Below are 14,307 nucleotides of genomic sequence, written 5' to 3' on the forward strand. Positions count from 1 at the left end.
ACAGAGGGAGAAGCAGGCTTCCCACTGAGCAGGGATTGGGATGCGGACTGGATCCCCAGGACTCCAGGACCCTGACCTGAGCTGAAAGTAGTTGCTTAACCAACGGACCCACCCAGGTGCCCAGGGCTATTTACCTTCTTTACTGTTGAGTTGTAAGGGTTCTTTATATATTCTGGATACAAGTCCCTTATCACATACACAATTGTAAATATTTTCTCCCTTTCTGTAAATTGATTACACATACATATGAAGTTTTTTTTAAGATTTTGCTTATTTGTTTGACAGAGAGAGATCACAAGTAGGTAGAGAGGCAGGCAGAGAGAGGGGGAAGCAGGCTCCCTGCCAAGCAGAGAGCCCGATGTGGGACTCAATTCCAGGACCCTGAGATCATGACCTGAGCAGAAGGCAGAGGCTTAACCCACTGAGCCACGCAGATGCCCCAAAATCTTTTAACTTATTTAACAATCTCCAACTTAAGGAAAAGCTGCAAGTACAGTACAAAGAACGGATTTTTCAGACCCATTTGGCTGATGTGCTTTGCCCCATCACCCCTGAATATTTTAGTGAGCACTTCCTACAATCAAGAACATTTTCCTAATCAGCCAAAGCACAATCATCGAAATTAAGACTAATATATCACTACCCTCTAATCCTCAGATCCATTCAAGCTTTCCAATGTGCCAACAGTGCTCTTTAGAGCAAGATCCAAGTACTCGCTAGGTTTGGCTGCCACGCCTCTGGAAGTCTGCTTTCATATGGGACACTCCCTCCATATTTCTTTGTCTTTCTTATCTTGGTATTTCTGAAGAGGACAGGACCGTTATTTTGTAGAACTGTCCTCAGTTAGGGCTTGCCTAATACATCCTCGTGATTAGACTAAGGTTGGGTATCCTTGTTTAGGACCACCACAGAAGTGATGCTGTGTTCTCATGGCAGCTCATCAGGGGGTCTGAAAACTTCACTGTGTTCCACGAGAGATGATGTTCATTTCACTTAATGTTTCCCCAGCTTCTCTACTGTAAAGTTACTCTCTTTCCTTAACTGACTTTTGTGTCCTTGCAATAGGTCCCCACAATGAGTCCTTCCTTGGTTTTTGACACAAGAAGATGTTCCAGTGGTGCCTGGCTGGCTCAGCTGGTACAGCATGAGACTCCTGATCTAGGGTTTGTAAGCTCAAGGCCCCACACTGGGTATAGAGATTACTTAAAAATAAAATCTTAAAAAAAAAAAAAAAAAGTTCCAAGCACATCTTACAATTTCCCTGTTCCAACTCTGGAATGAGCCATTTCTCCAAACATTCCTGGTTCCGGTTAGTGGAGAAAGGAATCTAGAAATCAAGTTCAAGGTACTCGATGTGTGTTCATCACTACAGGATGTCACTACTGCCAGCAGTCTTCGAGGACAGATCTAGGGACCATATGTATGTGTGTACTTAGATATTTGCTCATATTTGCACCTATACCTAAAGCTCTGTCTTTAATGTGGAAAACTACGACCTCACACCAATATCCAATTCCACTCCACAGAGTTCATTCTAGCTTTCTCCCTTTTCCATATCCTCAACTCCCTTTTCCAACAGTGGGAAACCTGGCTCCCATTATCCTGAGCATAATTATTTATCTGATCTTTCCTTCTCATCTGTAACCAATCGCCCATTACCACCATCTTCCTCTGTCAGTCCTAATGCCCACCTTGCCCCAAAGAAATGTATCTTGACAAAAGGGACAATGAGCATGGTGATCCCTTTTTTGGCTTGGTCTCCAGATTTAAAAAAAAAATCTTATCTTTTCTATTATGAATTCTCTAGTGAAAATTTCCACAACCTCCAATGGCCAGAGATGTGTGGAAGCGCTTGATAAAGGTTTAGAAGCTGAACACTTCCTAATTCATCTCAAAAGCCAAATGCCATAGCAGAATACACGAGGAGTGTATTAGTAGACACCTTTGCTCTCCTCATTTGTTGCAGACACAAAAGCCCTATATCATGAATCCCAGCCACTCCTCTATTATTTGGAAGGCCCTCTGTGAAACAAAAGGAAGAAAACATCGAGCATCTATGTTTTTCTTTGTTCGATGCATTTGGAGAATGAAGTCTGACAGTTCCCCAGTGAAGCCGTATGTACCAGATTCTTTTGTATGATGGAAGATATTGGAGGAAGATTGTAGATAGCAGGAAATTCACAAAAATGTTTTCCAATGACTAGGTGGCGTGTTGGCTGCTTTTCATGTTTTTGTCTTGGTTTGCTTTTCAGGCTCCAAGATCAAGTCTTGTTTCATTGCACCACCTGCTGGCGACTTCTCAGAATTTGTTTCTTCCAACAAAAGGCAAAAAGGCTTGTTCAACAAAGGTTAACAAATATTTTTTTTTCTCCCACCTAAAAAACTACCATTCACAGAGTTTGGGTGGTACAAATATTTCAATGCTCTTCATCTTTAATAAAACAAAAAACACTTGATTTCCAAATTTATAACAATTTTTATCTTTTTATTGTGACATATATATGCTTAAAAGTACATACTATTTTTTAAAGACTTTTTTTTTTAAAGATTTTATTTATTTATTAGACAGAGATCACAAGTAGGCAGAGAGGCAGGCAGAGGGAAAGGGGGAAGCAGGCTCCCTGCTGAGCAGAGAGCCCCTTGCAGTACTTGATCCCAGGACCCTGGGATCATGACCTGAGCCGAAGGCAGAGACTTTAACCCACTGAGCCACCCAGGCACCCCTACATACAATTTTTATATATAGTTTAAATGAAAATTATAAAGAGAATCTGTACAACTAAGACCCACATCAAGAATAAGATTGTCACCACTCTAGATAAAACTCTTCCCTGACCATAACTTTCTCCTGCCCTCCCCACGAAAGTAACCTTGATTTTGGGATAGTCATTTCAGCATGTACTACTTCTAGAACCAGAAAACAACCAAAGTATTAATTTTTTAAAATAATGCAAAAATTGGGGCACCTGGGTGGCTCACTTGGTTGAGCATCTGCCTTCGGCTTGGGTCATGATCCCAGGGTCCTGGGATCCAGCCCCATATTGGGCTCCCTGCTTGGCAGGAAACCTGTTTCTCCCTCTCCCCCTTCCCTTGCTTATGTTCCTTCTCTGGCTGTGTCTCTGTCAAATAAATAAATAAAATCTTTAAAAAAAAAGTTTAAACGCATAAACAAAGATTTTTTTAAAATTTTAAAAATAAAAAACCATTACAAATAATAATAATAATGACACTGTAATAACTTTATAGGGTAATCATTTTGTAATGTACAAAAATACTGAATCACTATGAGGTATACCTGCATAGGATTTTGTATGTCAATTAGATTTCAGTTAACAACAAAAAAAAGAACACGGACAGCCCCCAAAGACTCTCCCCTGCTGATTCGCAGTCCTCTTCTTTTCCCCAGAGGTCACTGCAATCCTAATTACTTTGCTTTTCCTTGTAGTTGTTTTTTTTTTTTTTAAGATTTTATTTATTTATTTGACAGAGATCACAAGTAGACGGAGAGGCAGGCAGAGAGAGAGGGAAGCAGGCTCCCTGCTGAGCAGAGAGCCCGATGCGGGACGATGCGGGACTCGATCCCAGGATCCTGAAATCATGACCTGAGCTGAAGGCAGCGGCTTAACCCACTGAGCCACCCAGGCGCCCTTCCTTGTAGTTTTTACTATTTATCTTTGCATCCCTAGATAACATAGATTTGTTCTTCCTAGTTTCAAAATTTTCTAAATGAAATTATACTTTTATTTTCTTTTTGTTATTTATCTTTACCCTGGTTTTCTTTTGGGCTATCGTATATTTGCACGTGACTATCATTTGTTTGTTTTACCTGTTATGATATTCTAGAGTATGAATAGTACCTAAGGTTTACTTTGCTATCACTGATAAACAATCACGCCACTTCCTGTTTGGGATTTGCAGAACAATGCTACAATGAGCTTCGTGTCTATTTATGCTGGCACACAGCTGGGAGTTCGTTGCCAGAGGCAGGATTACTCTTACTTTTTTTTTTTTTTTTTTAAGATTTTTTAAATTTCGTTATTTGACAGAGAGAGAGATCAAAAGTAGGCAGAGAGGCAGGCAGAAGGAGAGGTGGGGAAGCAGGCTCCCTGCCCAGCAGAGAGGCTTGATCCCAGTACCCTGAGATCACAACCCAAGCCGAAGGCAGAGGCTTTAACCCACTGAGCCACCTAGGCGCCCCATCATGAGATTTTCTTATTAATATTTATACTTACATCCTGCTATGGCCTAAATGCTGTATCCCCCTAAATTCACATGTTGGAACCCAACGCCCAATGTGATGGTATTAGGTAGGGGGGCCTTTGGGAGGCGACTAGACCTTGAGAGTGGAGACTTCATAAGTAGGATTAGTGTCCTTACAAGAAACCCCACAGAGTTCCCACCACGTGAGGATACAATAAGAAGTCTACAACCCAAGAGAGGGCACTTGGCTGACCATGCTGATAGCCTTATTTTGGACTTTCAGCCTCCAGACTATGAGAAAGAAAACTCTGTTACAGTTTCTAATACCAGCCTGTGGTATTTTGTTACAGCAGCCTGAAGGAAGGAAGGCAGAGCCTAACATTTTGAGTAAGGAATGAGGTCCATATTATTTGCAACATGATTTCAATTTCATTCATCAATATTTTAGAAGTGTAGCTATATATTGTTGCCATATTTATATATTATTGTTAACATGCACACGCACACACATATATTTGGCCTTCAAAGTAAAAAAATATTTATTATCTTTACAGAAAAGACTTTGCCCTCTGGCTCTGGGAGGTGGGGGTCACTTTCCCTGGACAAAAGGGAAGCTCACACATTTGGAGATCTACCATCAAGGAGGAAAGGGCACAGAATTTCTGTAGCAACAAAGAATGTCCAACCATAGCCACCTGCCCACTCTAGCTGCCCATATTATCATGGCCCAGGACATGTGTGAAGACATAGGGCAAAGTCAGTATCAAATACCATAATTATATCGTAGGAGAAAATGAAGTAGGTTAGGGAAAGGACCAGTTTTTCAACCATTCACTAGGGTTAAAGGACTGACAGTTGGCGGGGGGGAGGGGGGGGTTGCTGGCTGGCTAGTTAGTAGAGCATGTAACTCTTGATCTCACGGTCCTGAGTTCAAGCCCCATGCTGGGTGTGGAGCCTACTCAAGAAAACACACAGGTTCCTAACCACCGGATTTGGTTTCAAACATTCTCAGCTTGGCACCTAACCTCCTCTCTCCCGGACTACCCTCCCCCCTGCCCCCATCCTCCGCTATGTTCATAGGACACCATCGCCCATGCTCTTTGAGGTCACCCTCCCGTTTCAGTCAAGGCAGTCTCCAAAGCTACTTTACACTATCATTCCCAGTCCAGGACCTTGCCCAGGCTAGTCCCACTCCCGGGCCCCACGGTGTGAACTTTTCAGGGGCAGGGGCTGAGTTACATTCATCTTTGAATTTCCAGTATCCAGTAAGGTGCGTTCGTATAAAACACAAGATGCTTTCCACAAATGTTTATGGAATAAAGCCAATGAAGTGACAAGGGACTTCCAAAGCATTTACCATTTTAACGACACAAAATCACTTACCTCGATGCAGACTTGTTTCTTCTCCGACTCTTACCGCACGTGTCTTCCAGACAGTTTCCTGACTCCTGGAACGAACGTTTCTGTGGACAAGAACACGTTCCTCTCTAATTTCTTTTCATAATACTTGCTTTCAAACTGGGCACATGGGAGGCATTCAAATCTCCCCGAGCCCTGAAGCCTTCTAGAAATACAAGAATTCATGAGGAAAAAAGGAAACTCGGGGAAAATCCTCCCTTTCCCTAAACCCTTCATTTAACACACATGTAAACAGAATAATCTTGTGAAACCTTGTTTAAATCGGCAAGGAATTTCTCTGCGATCACATTCTGGTCTTTACATTTCTACATTGACTAGTTCTGCAGCAGGACATCTGGGACAGCGCCCCCAACATGCTTTCCCTTCAGCAACATTGGCATTTGCCGCGTTTTCTCCCTCCGCCCTTTAGGCTTTGGAATACGGCCCGCCCACTTCCGGCAGGGGCGTCCACGGCGCAGGCGCAGCTTCAAGACCCACTCAACAACCCCTCCTTCTAGTGCTTGAAGTATGCGCATGTGCAAAAAGGGGCGGGCTGCTTAATAGCGCGGGAGATTGTAGGTCCGCTGAACTCACGCGACTGTCTCCGCCTGCCTAAATAGGTGGGCGGAGCCAACTGCCTGCCCCAGGCTCAGGCGGCGCACGCGCATTTGAGTATAGGAACGTGGCGAGGGAACGAGGGCGAGCTTTTGCGCATGCTCATTCAAATGTGGCCTGAAGCTTTTCACGCAAGCACAGTCTGCGGCTTCCTTTCCTAACCAGACTCTGTCGTTTAAAGGGCCAGAGCTTTTTTTTTTTTTTCTTTTTCTTTTTTAAGATTTTTGTTTATTTGTTTGACAGAGATCGCAAGTAGGCAGAGAGGCAGGCAGAGAGAGAGGGGGAAGCCGGCTCCCTGCCGAGCAGAGAGCCCGATGCCTGGCTCGATCCCAGGACTCTGGGATCATGACCTGAGCCGAAGACAGAGGCTTTAACCCACTGAGCCACCCAGGCGTAAAGGGTCAGAGCTTTTCCCCACCCAATTGCTTTTTTAAAAAATTAAGCATTTATGGAGATCCTGGTATGTGCCGGGCCTAATTTACATTATCTCCTGTGTGCATTTTCCAGTTTTTCCTTTTGGAAGAATTATGCTAGTATTTATATTTTTCATAAATTTCTTCTCTTGCCCCAAGTATACTATTCCCTTGGAGGTAATTCTCTGAAATGAGAGTCAGTGCGATGTTCTGGCCAGGTTCTGGCAAGGTTAACGGGTCTGAGATTGAATCCTGACTCAGCCACTTTCTTGATCTTTTCCTCTGGGTAGCTTATCTAACTTCTGTGAACCTGAGTTTGCTGACTTTTTAAAATGAGAATAAGGATTCCTACCTATCTCATAGGATTGTTGTGAAAAGTACTTTAGGGCGCCTGGGCGGCTCAGTCGGTTAAGTGACTGCCTTCAGCTAAGATCATGATCCTGGACTCCCAAGAACCAAGAACGTGTCCTGGATCAGTTCTCCCTGCTCAATGGGGAGTCGGCTTCTCCCTCTGGCCCTACCCCTTCTCTTGCACTCTCTCTCCTCAAATAATAAATAAATAAAATCTTTTATAAAAAAAGAAGAAAAGTACTTTAAAAAAATGGGAACTCCTGGGTAGTTTAGCGGGTTAAGCATCTGTCTTTTGCTCAGGACATGATCTCAGGGTCCTTGCCCAGAGAGGAGCCTGCTTCTCCCTCTCCCGCTGCCTCTTGCCCAGCTTGTGTTCTCTCTCTGTCAAATACATAAACAAAATTTTAAAAAATAATAAAAATTTTAAAATAAGAAAACTAAAGTACCAAGTACTATGCATCACACCAGCTATATGTTAAGTAAATAAATAGTAGTCATTAAGTGGAATTAATTCAGCCAGAAAATAGTTTTATAGTTTCTGTAACGTAGTTCCAGATGGTGTTTCAAGAGGGTTTACCTAATTCCCTGGATGGCTAGCAGTATGTAATGGTGCCTCTTTCCCCACAGTGCTACCAATATTACAGACCACCATTTTTACACATTTTTCGTAGTCTAGACAGTATGTAATGGTATGTCAGGTTATTTTAACTTTCATTTATTTAATTGCTAGTGAGGCTGTGCATTTTTCTTTGGGATGATTTATTAGCTGTGTTTGTTTGCCAAACAACTATTTTCAAACCCTGTAATTTCCACAGGCTTATCCCTGCAGACATTATGTTAGGTTCTAACAGAGAATTTTGCTGATCAATTAAAAAGAAAGAAAGAAAAAGAAAAAAAGAGGATTGGATAGAAAGAGAGAAATAAAACTTTCCAAGGAAGGGATAGTGACAAGAGATAAGAGCTCATCCCTAAAACAGCACTGTCTTGTAGAACTTTCTATGGTAAAGGAAATGTCCTGCATCTGCAATGTTCCATATGGCAGCCAGTTGCCACATGTGCCTACTAAATATTTGGAATATGACTAGTGTGACTGAGAAATTTTTATTTTTATTAAACTTAAATTTCCATATAAGTAGCCACCACCTTGATAGAGTAACCCTAGAGATTAGGAAAGAAGGAGAGAAAGAAAAGGGAAAGAGGCGCTCTACAAAGTCTCTTGGAAGTGGCCTCATTTTATGTGAAAGAGACTCAGGGTGCCTGGCTGACTCAGCTGGTAAAGTTTGAGATCCACGTTGGGTGTAGAGATTATTTATAAATAAATAAATATATCTTTTAAAATTTTTATTTATTTATTTGAGACAGAGATCATAAGCAGGAAGGAGGATCAGAGGGAGAAGGAGAAGCAGGCTCCCTGCTGAGCAGGGAGCCCAACCTGGGGCTCAATCCCAGGACCCTGAGATCAGGGCCCAAGCCAAAGGCAGAGGCTTAACTAACTGAGTCACCCAAGCACCCTAAGTAAACCTCTCTTAAGATAAATATAAAGGGACTCAAACTGGACTTTTGGCATTATTGCTGAAAGAGAGAGTCCCAGAGACCCCCAGTCTTGACAAGAAGTGTGTGTTTGGGGGCGCCTGGGTGGCTCAGTGGGTTAAGCCTCTGCCTTCGGCTCGGGTCATGATCCCAGGGGCCTGGGATCGAGTCCCACATGGGGCTCTCTGCTCAGCAGGGAGCCTGCTTCTCCTCATCTCTCTCTCTGTCTGTCTCTCTGCCTATTTGTGATCTCTCTCTCTGTCAAATAAATAAATAAAAATCTTTAAATAAAAAAATAAATTTAAAAAAAAAAAAAGAAGTGTGTGTTTGGTTTGCAAAAATCTATCAAGCTTGGGGCACCTGGGTGGCTCAGTGGGTTAAGCCGCTGCCTTCGGCTTGGGTCATGATCTCAGGGTCCTGGGATCGAGTCCCACATCGGGCTCTCTGCTCAGCAGGGAGCCTGCTTCCTCCTCTCTCTCTCTCTCTCTCTGCCTGCCTCTCTGCCTACTTGTGGTCTCTGTCTGTCAAATAAAATAGATAAAATCTTTTTAAAAAAAATCTTTCAAGCTATACGTTGATGATATTTCCACTTTTCTATATATATTTTACACTTCAATAAAAAAGTTAAGCAACGTTTGCTGCACATTGTGTTGCCCTCTTTAGGCATTACTTTCTCTGATTTTTAACTTGGCAGAATGAAAAATGAGAAACAATGGTGCCCTGTGACTCGCGCTGGACGGGTGATAGCCGCTAGAGGGCACTCATCCTGCATCGGAGACTTTTTGAAAAAACACTGGAGAGACCTCAGGAATCCTACAATTCACCCATTTAAAGTGTAAAGATTCCGTGGTTTTTAGTATGTTCACAGAGTTGAGCAGCCATCATCACAGTCAGTTTTAGAATATTTTCATCACCCCTGAAAAAAGCCCCTGCCCTTAACTATCGCTCTCTTAACTCCTCCTCCTCTTCCCTCCCATGTAACCACGGATCTTTCTGTCTCTGTAGATTCTCTTATTCTGGATATTTCTGCTCATACGACCTTATATGTCTGGCTTCTTTCACTTAGCACAGTGTTTTCAAGGTTCATCCAGGCTGCAGCATGTCTCAGTGTTTCATTCCTTTTTAGGGCTGGACAATATTCCGTTATATGGATAGATGACATTTTGCTTATCCATTCATCTTTTGATGGACGTTTGAGTTGTCTCCAAGTTTTGTCTATTATATGCGCTGGAGGCTTTTGCTTGCCCTGACAGGTGGGTCCTTCCTGCCACTTCTGGAAAGATTGAGACCCAGGTTACTCAACTTCAGAAGACCCCATTCTCATTTTATCTAAAGATGGTGCTCTCAGGCAGGAGTGGCCTGCGGTGGGAATGCGCCCCCTAGAGTTGAAATCTGCAGAGCCTGCAGGCTTTCAGCCAAAGCTTTGTGCTGGGGAAAGTGAGAACAGGTCCATGCCTCCCCAAGGGGATGTTTATCTGTGAATATATGGAGGAGACCATACATACTTGGTCTGGAGACCTCAGACCACATAGGAGAGCTCTTTTCACAGCATGCTTTACAAAAGATCCTTGAGAAGAGCCCAACTAAATTCTAACCATTCAAGTCTAGCAAGTAATTATGAGACCAGGGTATTTGAAACAGGAGCCCTCAGGCTTGATGCTCTTGGCACCTCAGTGTTGGGAAATGGCCAGTCCATAGCTCCCACTCAGGAGTTTGAGAATAACGCTACCAGGTGCTGACCCCATATGGTGAAAAATCTCATAGATTTGTAACCTGCCCATCCAGCTGGCCTGCAGATGCCGATAAACCATAATCTGCTCCACAGTTTTCTCCAGGAGACCGTTCTAGCTTCCCTGCACCAGGATCTGATTAGGAGCTGGGAAAGGGCTCCTTGCAGTGGTGGGACCAGGGCTCATGCTGTGTCTTAGACTGACCTAGGAAGAGAGGAATTTCTAGACCATGAGGCACCACTCAGCAGGTGGCAGGGTGGTTCTGGATAAAGCCACAAACCAAGGGACGATTTGTACTAGGATAGAGCCTGCTGGGACTGCTGGCCAGGTATCTGAGAAGGAGAGGAGAATATTGTGAGAAAATTATAGCCATCAGCAGCGTGACTGGCCAGCATGACTCCAGACCCTAGCTGGACCACTCATGAATTTGGGATTGGAATTCAGAAAGAGCCAATTAATTTCTTTTTTTTTTTAAAGATTTTATTTATTTATTTGACAGAGATCACAAGTAGGCAGAGAGGCAGGCAGAGAGAGAGGAGGAAGCAGGCTCCCTGCTGAGCAGAGAGCCCAATGCGGGGCTTGATCCCAGGACCCTGGGATGGTGACCTGAGCTGAAGGCAGAGGCTTTAACCCACTGAGCCATCCAGGCGCCCCTCCAATTAATTTCTGTAAGTGGTTATATAACCGAGATGATCTAAGGGGCAGCCATTTTCCACCACGAGCAGGAGAAAATTGAATGGAAGAGAGATGGAGAGACCAAGAGACAGGAAGAGGATGGCTTTGCTGTTTACAGCTTTCCAACGCTCTTGTATCCTTAATAAATTTCCTTTATTAGGTAGTATGAGATGGTGCTTCTAGCTGCAACTAAAAGAAACTTGGTTGAGAAAGAATTTACCAAGGGCAAGTTCTGTGTCCATCAATTTCCTCTGCTGAGAGAGACATACATCCAACAAAATAACTATAAACGATGCAGTGAGTATGGAAATGAGAGCAAAAGTCCCATTCCAGGGCGCCTGGGTGGCTCGGTGGGTTAAGCTGCCTTCGGCTCAGGTCATGATCTCAGGGTTCTGGGATCAAGTCCCGCATCCGGCTCTCTGCTCAGCAGGGAGCCTGCTTCTCTCTCTCTCTCTGCCTGCCTCTCCATCTACTTGTGATCTCTCTCTGTCAAATAAATAAATAAAATCTTAAAAAAAAAAAAAGTCCCATTCCAAAAATGAAAACAAAAAACAAGCAAACAAAATGTCGCATTCCAATGGGAATGAAGAACAAAGCAATGAAGGAGAGAGCCTATGGGTAATCAAAGAAAAGCCTATCAAAACAGGATTTTCTTACAAGATTGTGAAAGAGATTCATTTATTTATTTATTTATTTTAAAATATTTCTTTATTTATTTGTCAGAGAGAGACAGAGGGAGAGAGAGCGAACACAGGCAGACAGAATGGCAGGCAGAGTCAGAGGGAGAAGCAGAGTCCCTGAAGAGCAAGGAGCCCGATGTGGGACTCGATCCTAGGACGCTGGGATCATGACCTGAGCTGAAGGCAGCTGCCCAACCAACTGAGCCACCCAGGCGTCCCAAGAGATTTATTTTTTTTAAAGATCTTATTTATTTATTTGTCAGAGAGAGAGAGAGTGAGCCCACAAGCAGGCGGAGCAGCAGAGGGAGAGGGAGAAGCGGTCTCCCTGCTGAGCAGGGAGTCCAATGTGGGACTCGATCCCAGGACCGTGAGACCATGACCCTAGCTGAAGACAGACACCTAACTGACTGAGCCACCCAGGTGTCCTGATTGCTAAAGAGATTTAAAAACAGCAATACTCAGAGCACCTGTGGCAAAGTCAGTGGTGTCTGGCTCTTGGTTTAGACTCAGGTGGTGATCTCGGAGTCATGGGATTGAGCCCCACATCAGGCTCTGCATTCAGCATGGAGTTCGCTTGGGATTCTCTATTCCTTTCCCTCTGTCCCTCCTGCTGATCCTTTCTTTCTCTCCCTCAAATAAATAAATAAATCCTTGATGCCTGGGTGGCTCAGTGGGTTAAAGCCTCTGCCTTTGGCTCAGGTCATGATCTCAGGGTCCTGGGATCGAGTCCTGCATCGGGCTCTCTGCTCGGCAGGGAGCCTGCTTCCTCCTCTCTCTCTGCCTGCCTCTCTGCCTACTTGTGATCTCTGTCTTTCAAATAAATAAATAAAATCTTTAAAAAAAAGAAAGACAGACAATAAATATGTGTATACACACACACACACACACACACACACATGACAGTGCTACACCACATGAAACAGTAATGAGGTTGGGGAAATAGGAAAATAGGTTGTGAAGTAAACATAGAGATTCCAGGTTTTTTTTTTTTTTATTTATTTGACAGAGAGACACAGCGCGAGAGGGAACACAAATAGGGGGAGTGGGAAAGGGAGAAGCAGGCTTCTCTCCGAGCAGGATGCAGGGCTTGATCCCAGGACCCTGAGATCAGGATCTAAGCTGAATGCAGATGTGTAACGACTGAGCCACCCTGGTGCTCCAAGAGATTCAAGGTTTTTTTGGTTTTTGGTTTTTTTAAGATTTTATTTATTTATTTGACAGACAGAGATCACAAAGTAGGCAGAGAGGCAGGCAGAGAGAGAGGAGGAAGCAGGCTCTCTGCTGAGCAGAGAGCCCGATGCGGGGCTCGATCCCAGGACCCTGGGATCATGACCCAAGCCAAAGGCAGAAGCTTTAACCCACTGAGCCACCCAGGCGCCCCGAAATTCCAGTTTTAAATACGGTGGTCCAGGCACATGTGCCTGGCTCAGTTGGTACAGCACGTGACCCCTGATATCGTCCCAAGTTAGGCATAGAGATTACTTTAAAAAAAAAAAAAAGTGGTCCAGCAACTCCTTACTGAGGTGATGATGTTTGAATGAAATCTTGAAGAAGATGGGGCTCCTGGTTGACTCGGTTGTCAAGCGTCTGCGCTCCGCTAGGGTCATGATCCCAGGGTCAGCGGGAAGCCTGCTTCCCCCTCTCCATCTGCCCTGCTTGTGTTCCCTCTCTTGATGTGTCTCTTTCTGTCAAATGACTCAATAAAATCTTTAAAAACAACAACAACAAGAAGACACCTTGAAGAACAGGAAGGAATGATCTAGACTATCTGTAGGAAGAGATGTCCTGGCAGAAGGCACAGAAGAGACAAAGGCCCTGAGGCAGGAACATGCCCAGCATTTTCCAGGAACAGCAAGGAAGCAAGTGCGTGGCTGGAGCAGATGGAGCCTGGGTGCCTGAAGTCGGGGACAGGGTCAGAGAGGAAAGGGTTGGGGGGAGCAGGTGACTGGGAACTCTGAAGGCCACTAAGGGGACTATAGCTCTTACTCTGAGTGACAGCGGAGCCACAGTAAGGATGTGAACCAAGGAGAGGAGTGAGGGGTGAGGTGGGCTGACCTGTGTGTCTAAAATACAAGCGTCTTTGGAGCGCCTGGGTGGTTCAGTAGATTGAGCCTCTGCCTTCAGCTCAGGTCATGGTCTCAGGGTATTGAGATCGAGCCCCAAGTCCGGCTCCGCAGGGAGTCTGCTCCCCCCATCCTCTCCCCGCCCCCCACCCCGCTCTCTCGTCTTACTTGTGATCTCTCAGATAAATAAAATCTTTAAAATAAAATACAAGCATCTTCGAGAGGTGGAGGGTCTGAATAGCTTCTCTTTGATTCTTAAAGGTGTCTAGGAGAGGCCCTCCCCAGCAACAGGAGTAAGAACGAGAGTGGTTAGTTTTCCCTTCAAATGTTGCCGCTTTGTGTTCCGAAAACGGCAGAGAAGTATTTAACCCTTTCCGGTCTGCTCGGGGTGCAGTATTTGCCCTGGGGATCCCCACATGGGGAGGGCAGTATCCTCCCCAGGCACCCCTGGGCGCACGCTCTGCGGATGCCGGGTCTTCGGGCTCGCCCGCCAGCCCTTTGCTCAGCGGGCCGATGAACCGGGCTGCACTGGACCTGCACAGGCCCTAAGACGTCCTTCCCCACGCCAGCGACTCAGCACCCTCCCCGCCGCGCAGCAAGCACACGGTCTCGGCAGGAAGGGGCGGGCTCTGCCGGCGGCTTTGCTGGGGCC

At 44.8% G+C, this 14,307-nt stretch overlaps 1 long non-coding RNA gene across 1 annotated transcript; it reads right to left on the reverse strand.

The window, feature by feature from the left end:
- Positions 1–365: 365 nt before the first annotated feature.
- On the reverse strand, positions 366–6,028 carry LOC123390150. The gene is made up of 3 exons (XR_006604774.1): positions 5,871–6,028; positions 5,584–5,764; positions 366–2,312 (listed from the first exon to the last, which is right to left on the reverse strand). It is a non-coding gene; the product is annotated as an uncharacterized LOC123390150 (long non-coding RNA).
- Between the last annotated feature and the right edge of the window lie 8,279 nt (positions 6,029–14,307).

Source organism: Mustela putorius, unplaced genomic scaffold (assembly GCF_011764305.1).
Source record: "Mustela putorius furo isolate JIRA1106 unplaced genomic scaffold, ASM1176430v1.1 tig00537248_pilon_pilon_pilon, whole genome shotgun sequence".
Lineage (NCBI taxonomy): Eukaryota > Metazoa > Chordata > Mammalia > Carnivora > Mustelidae > Mustela > Mustela putorius.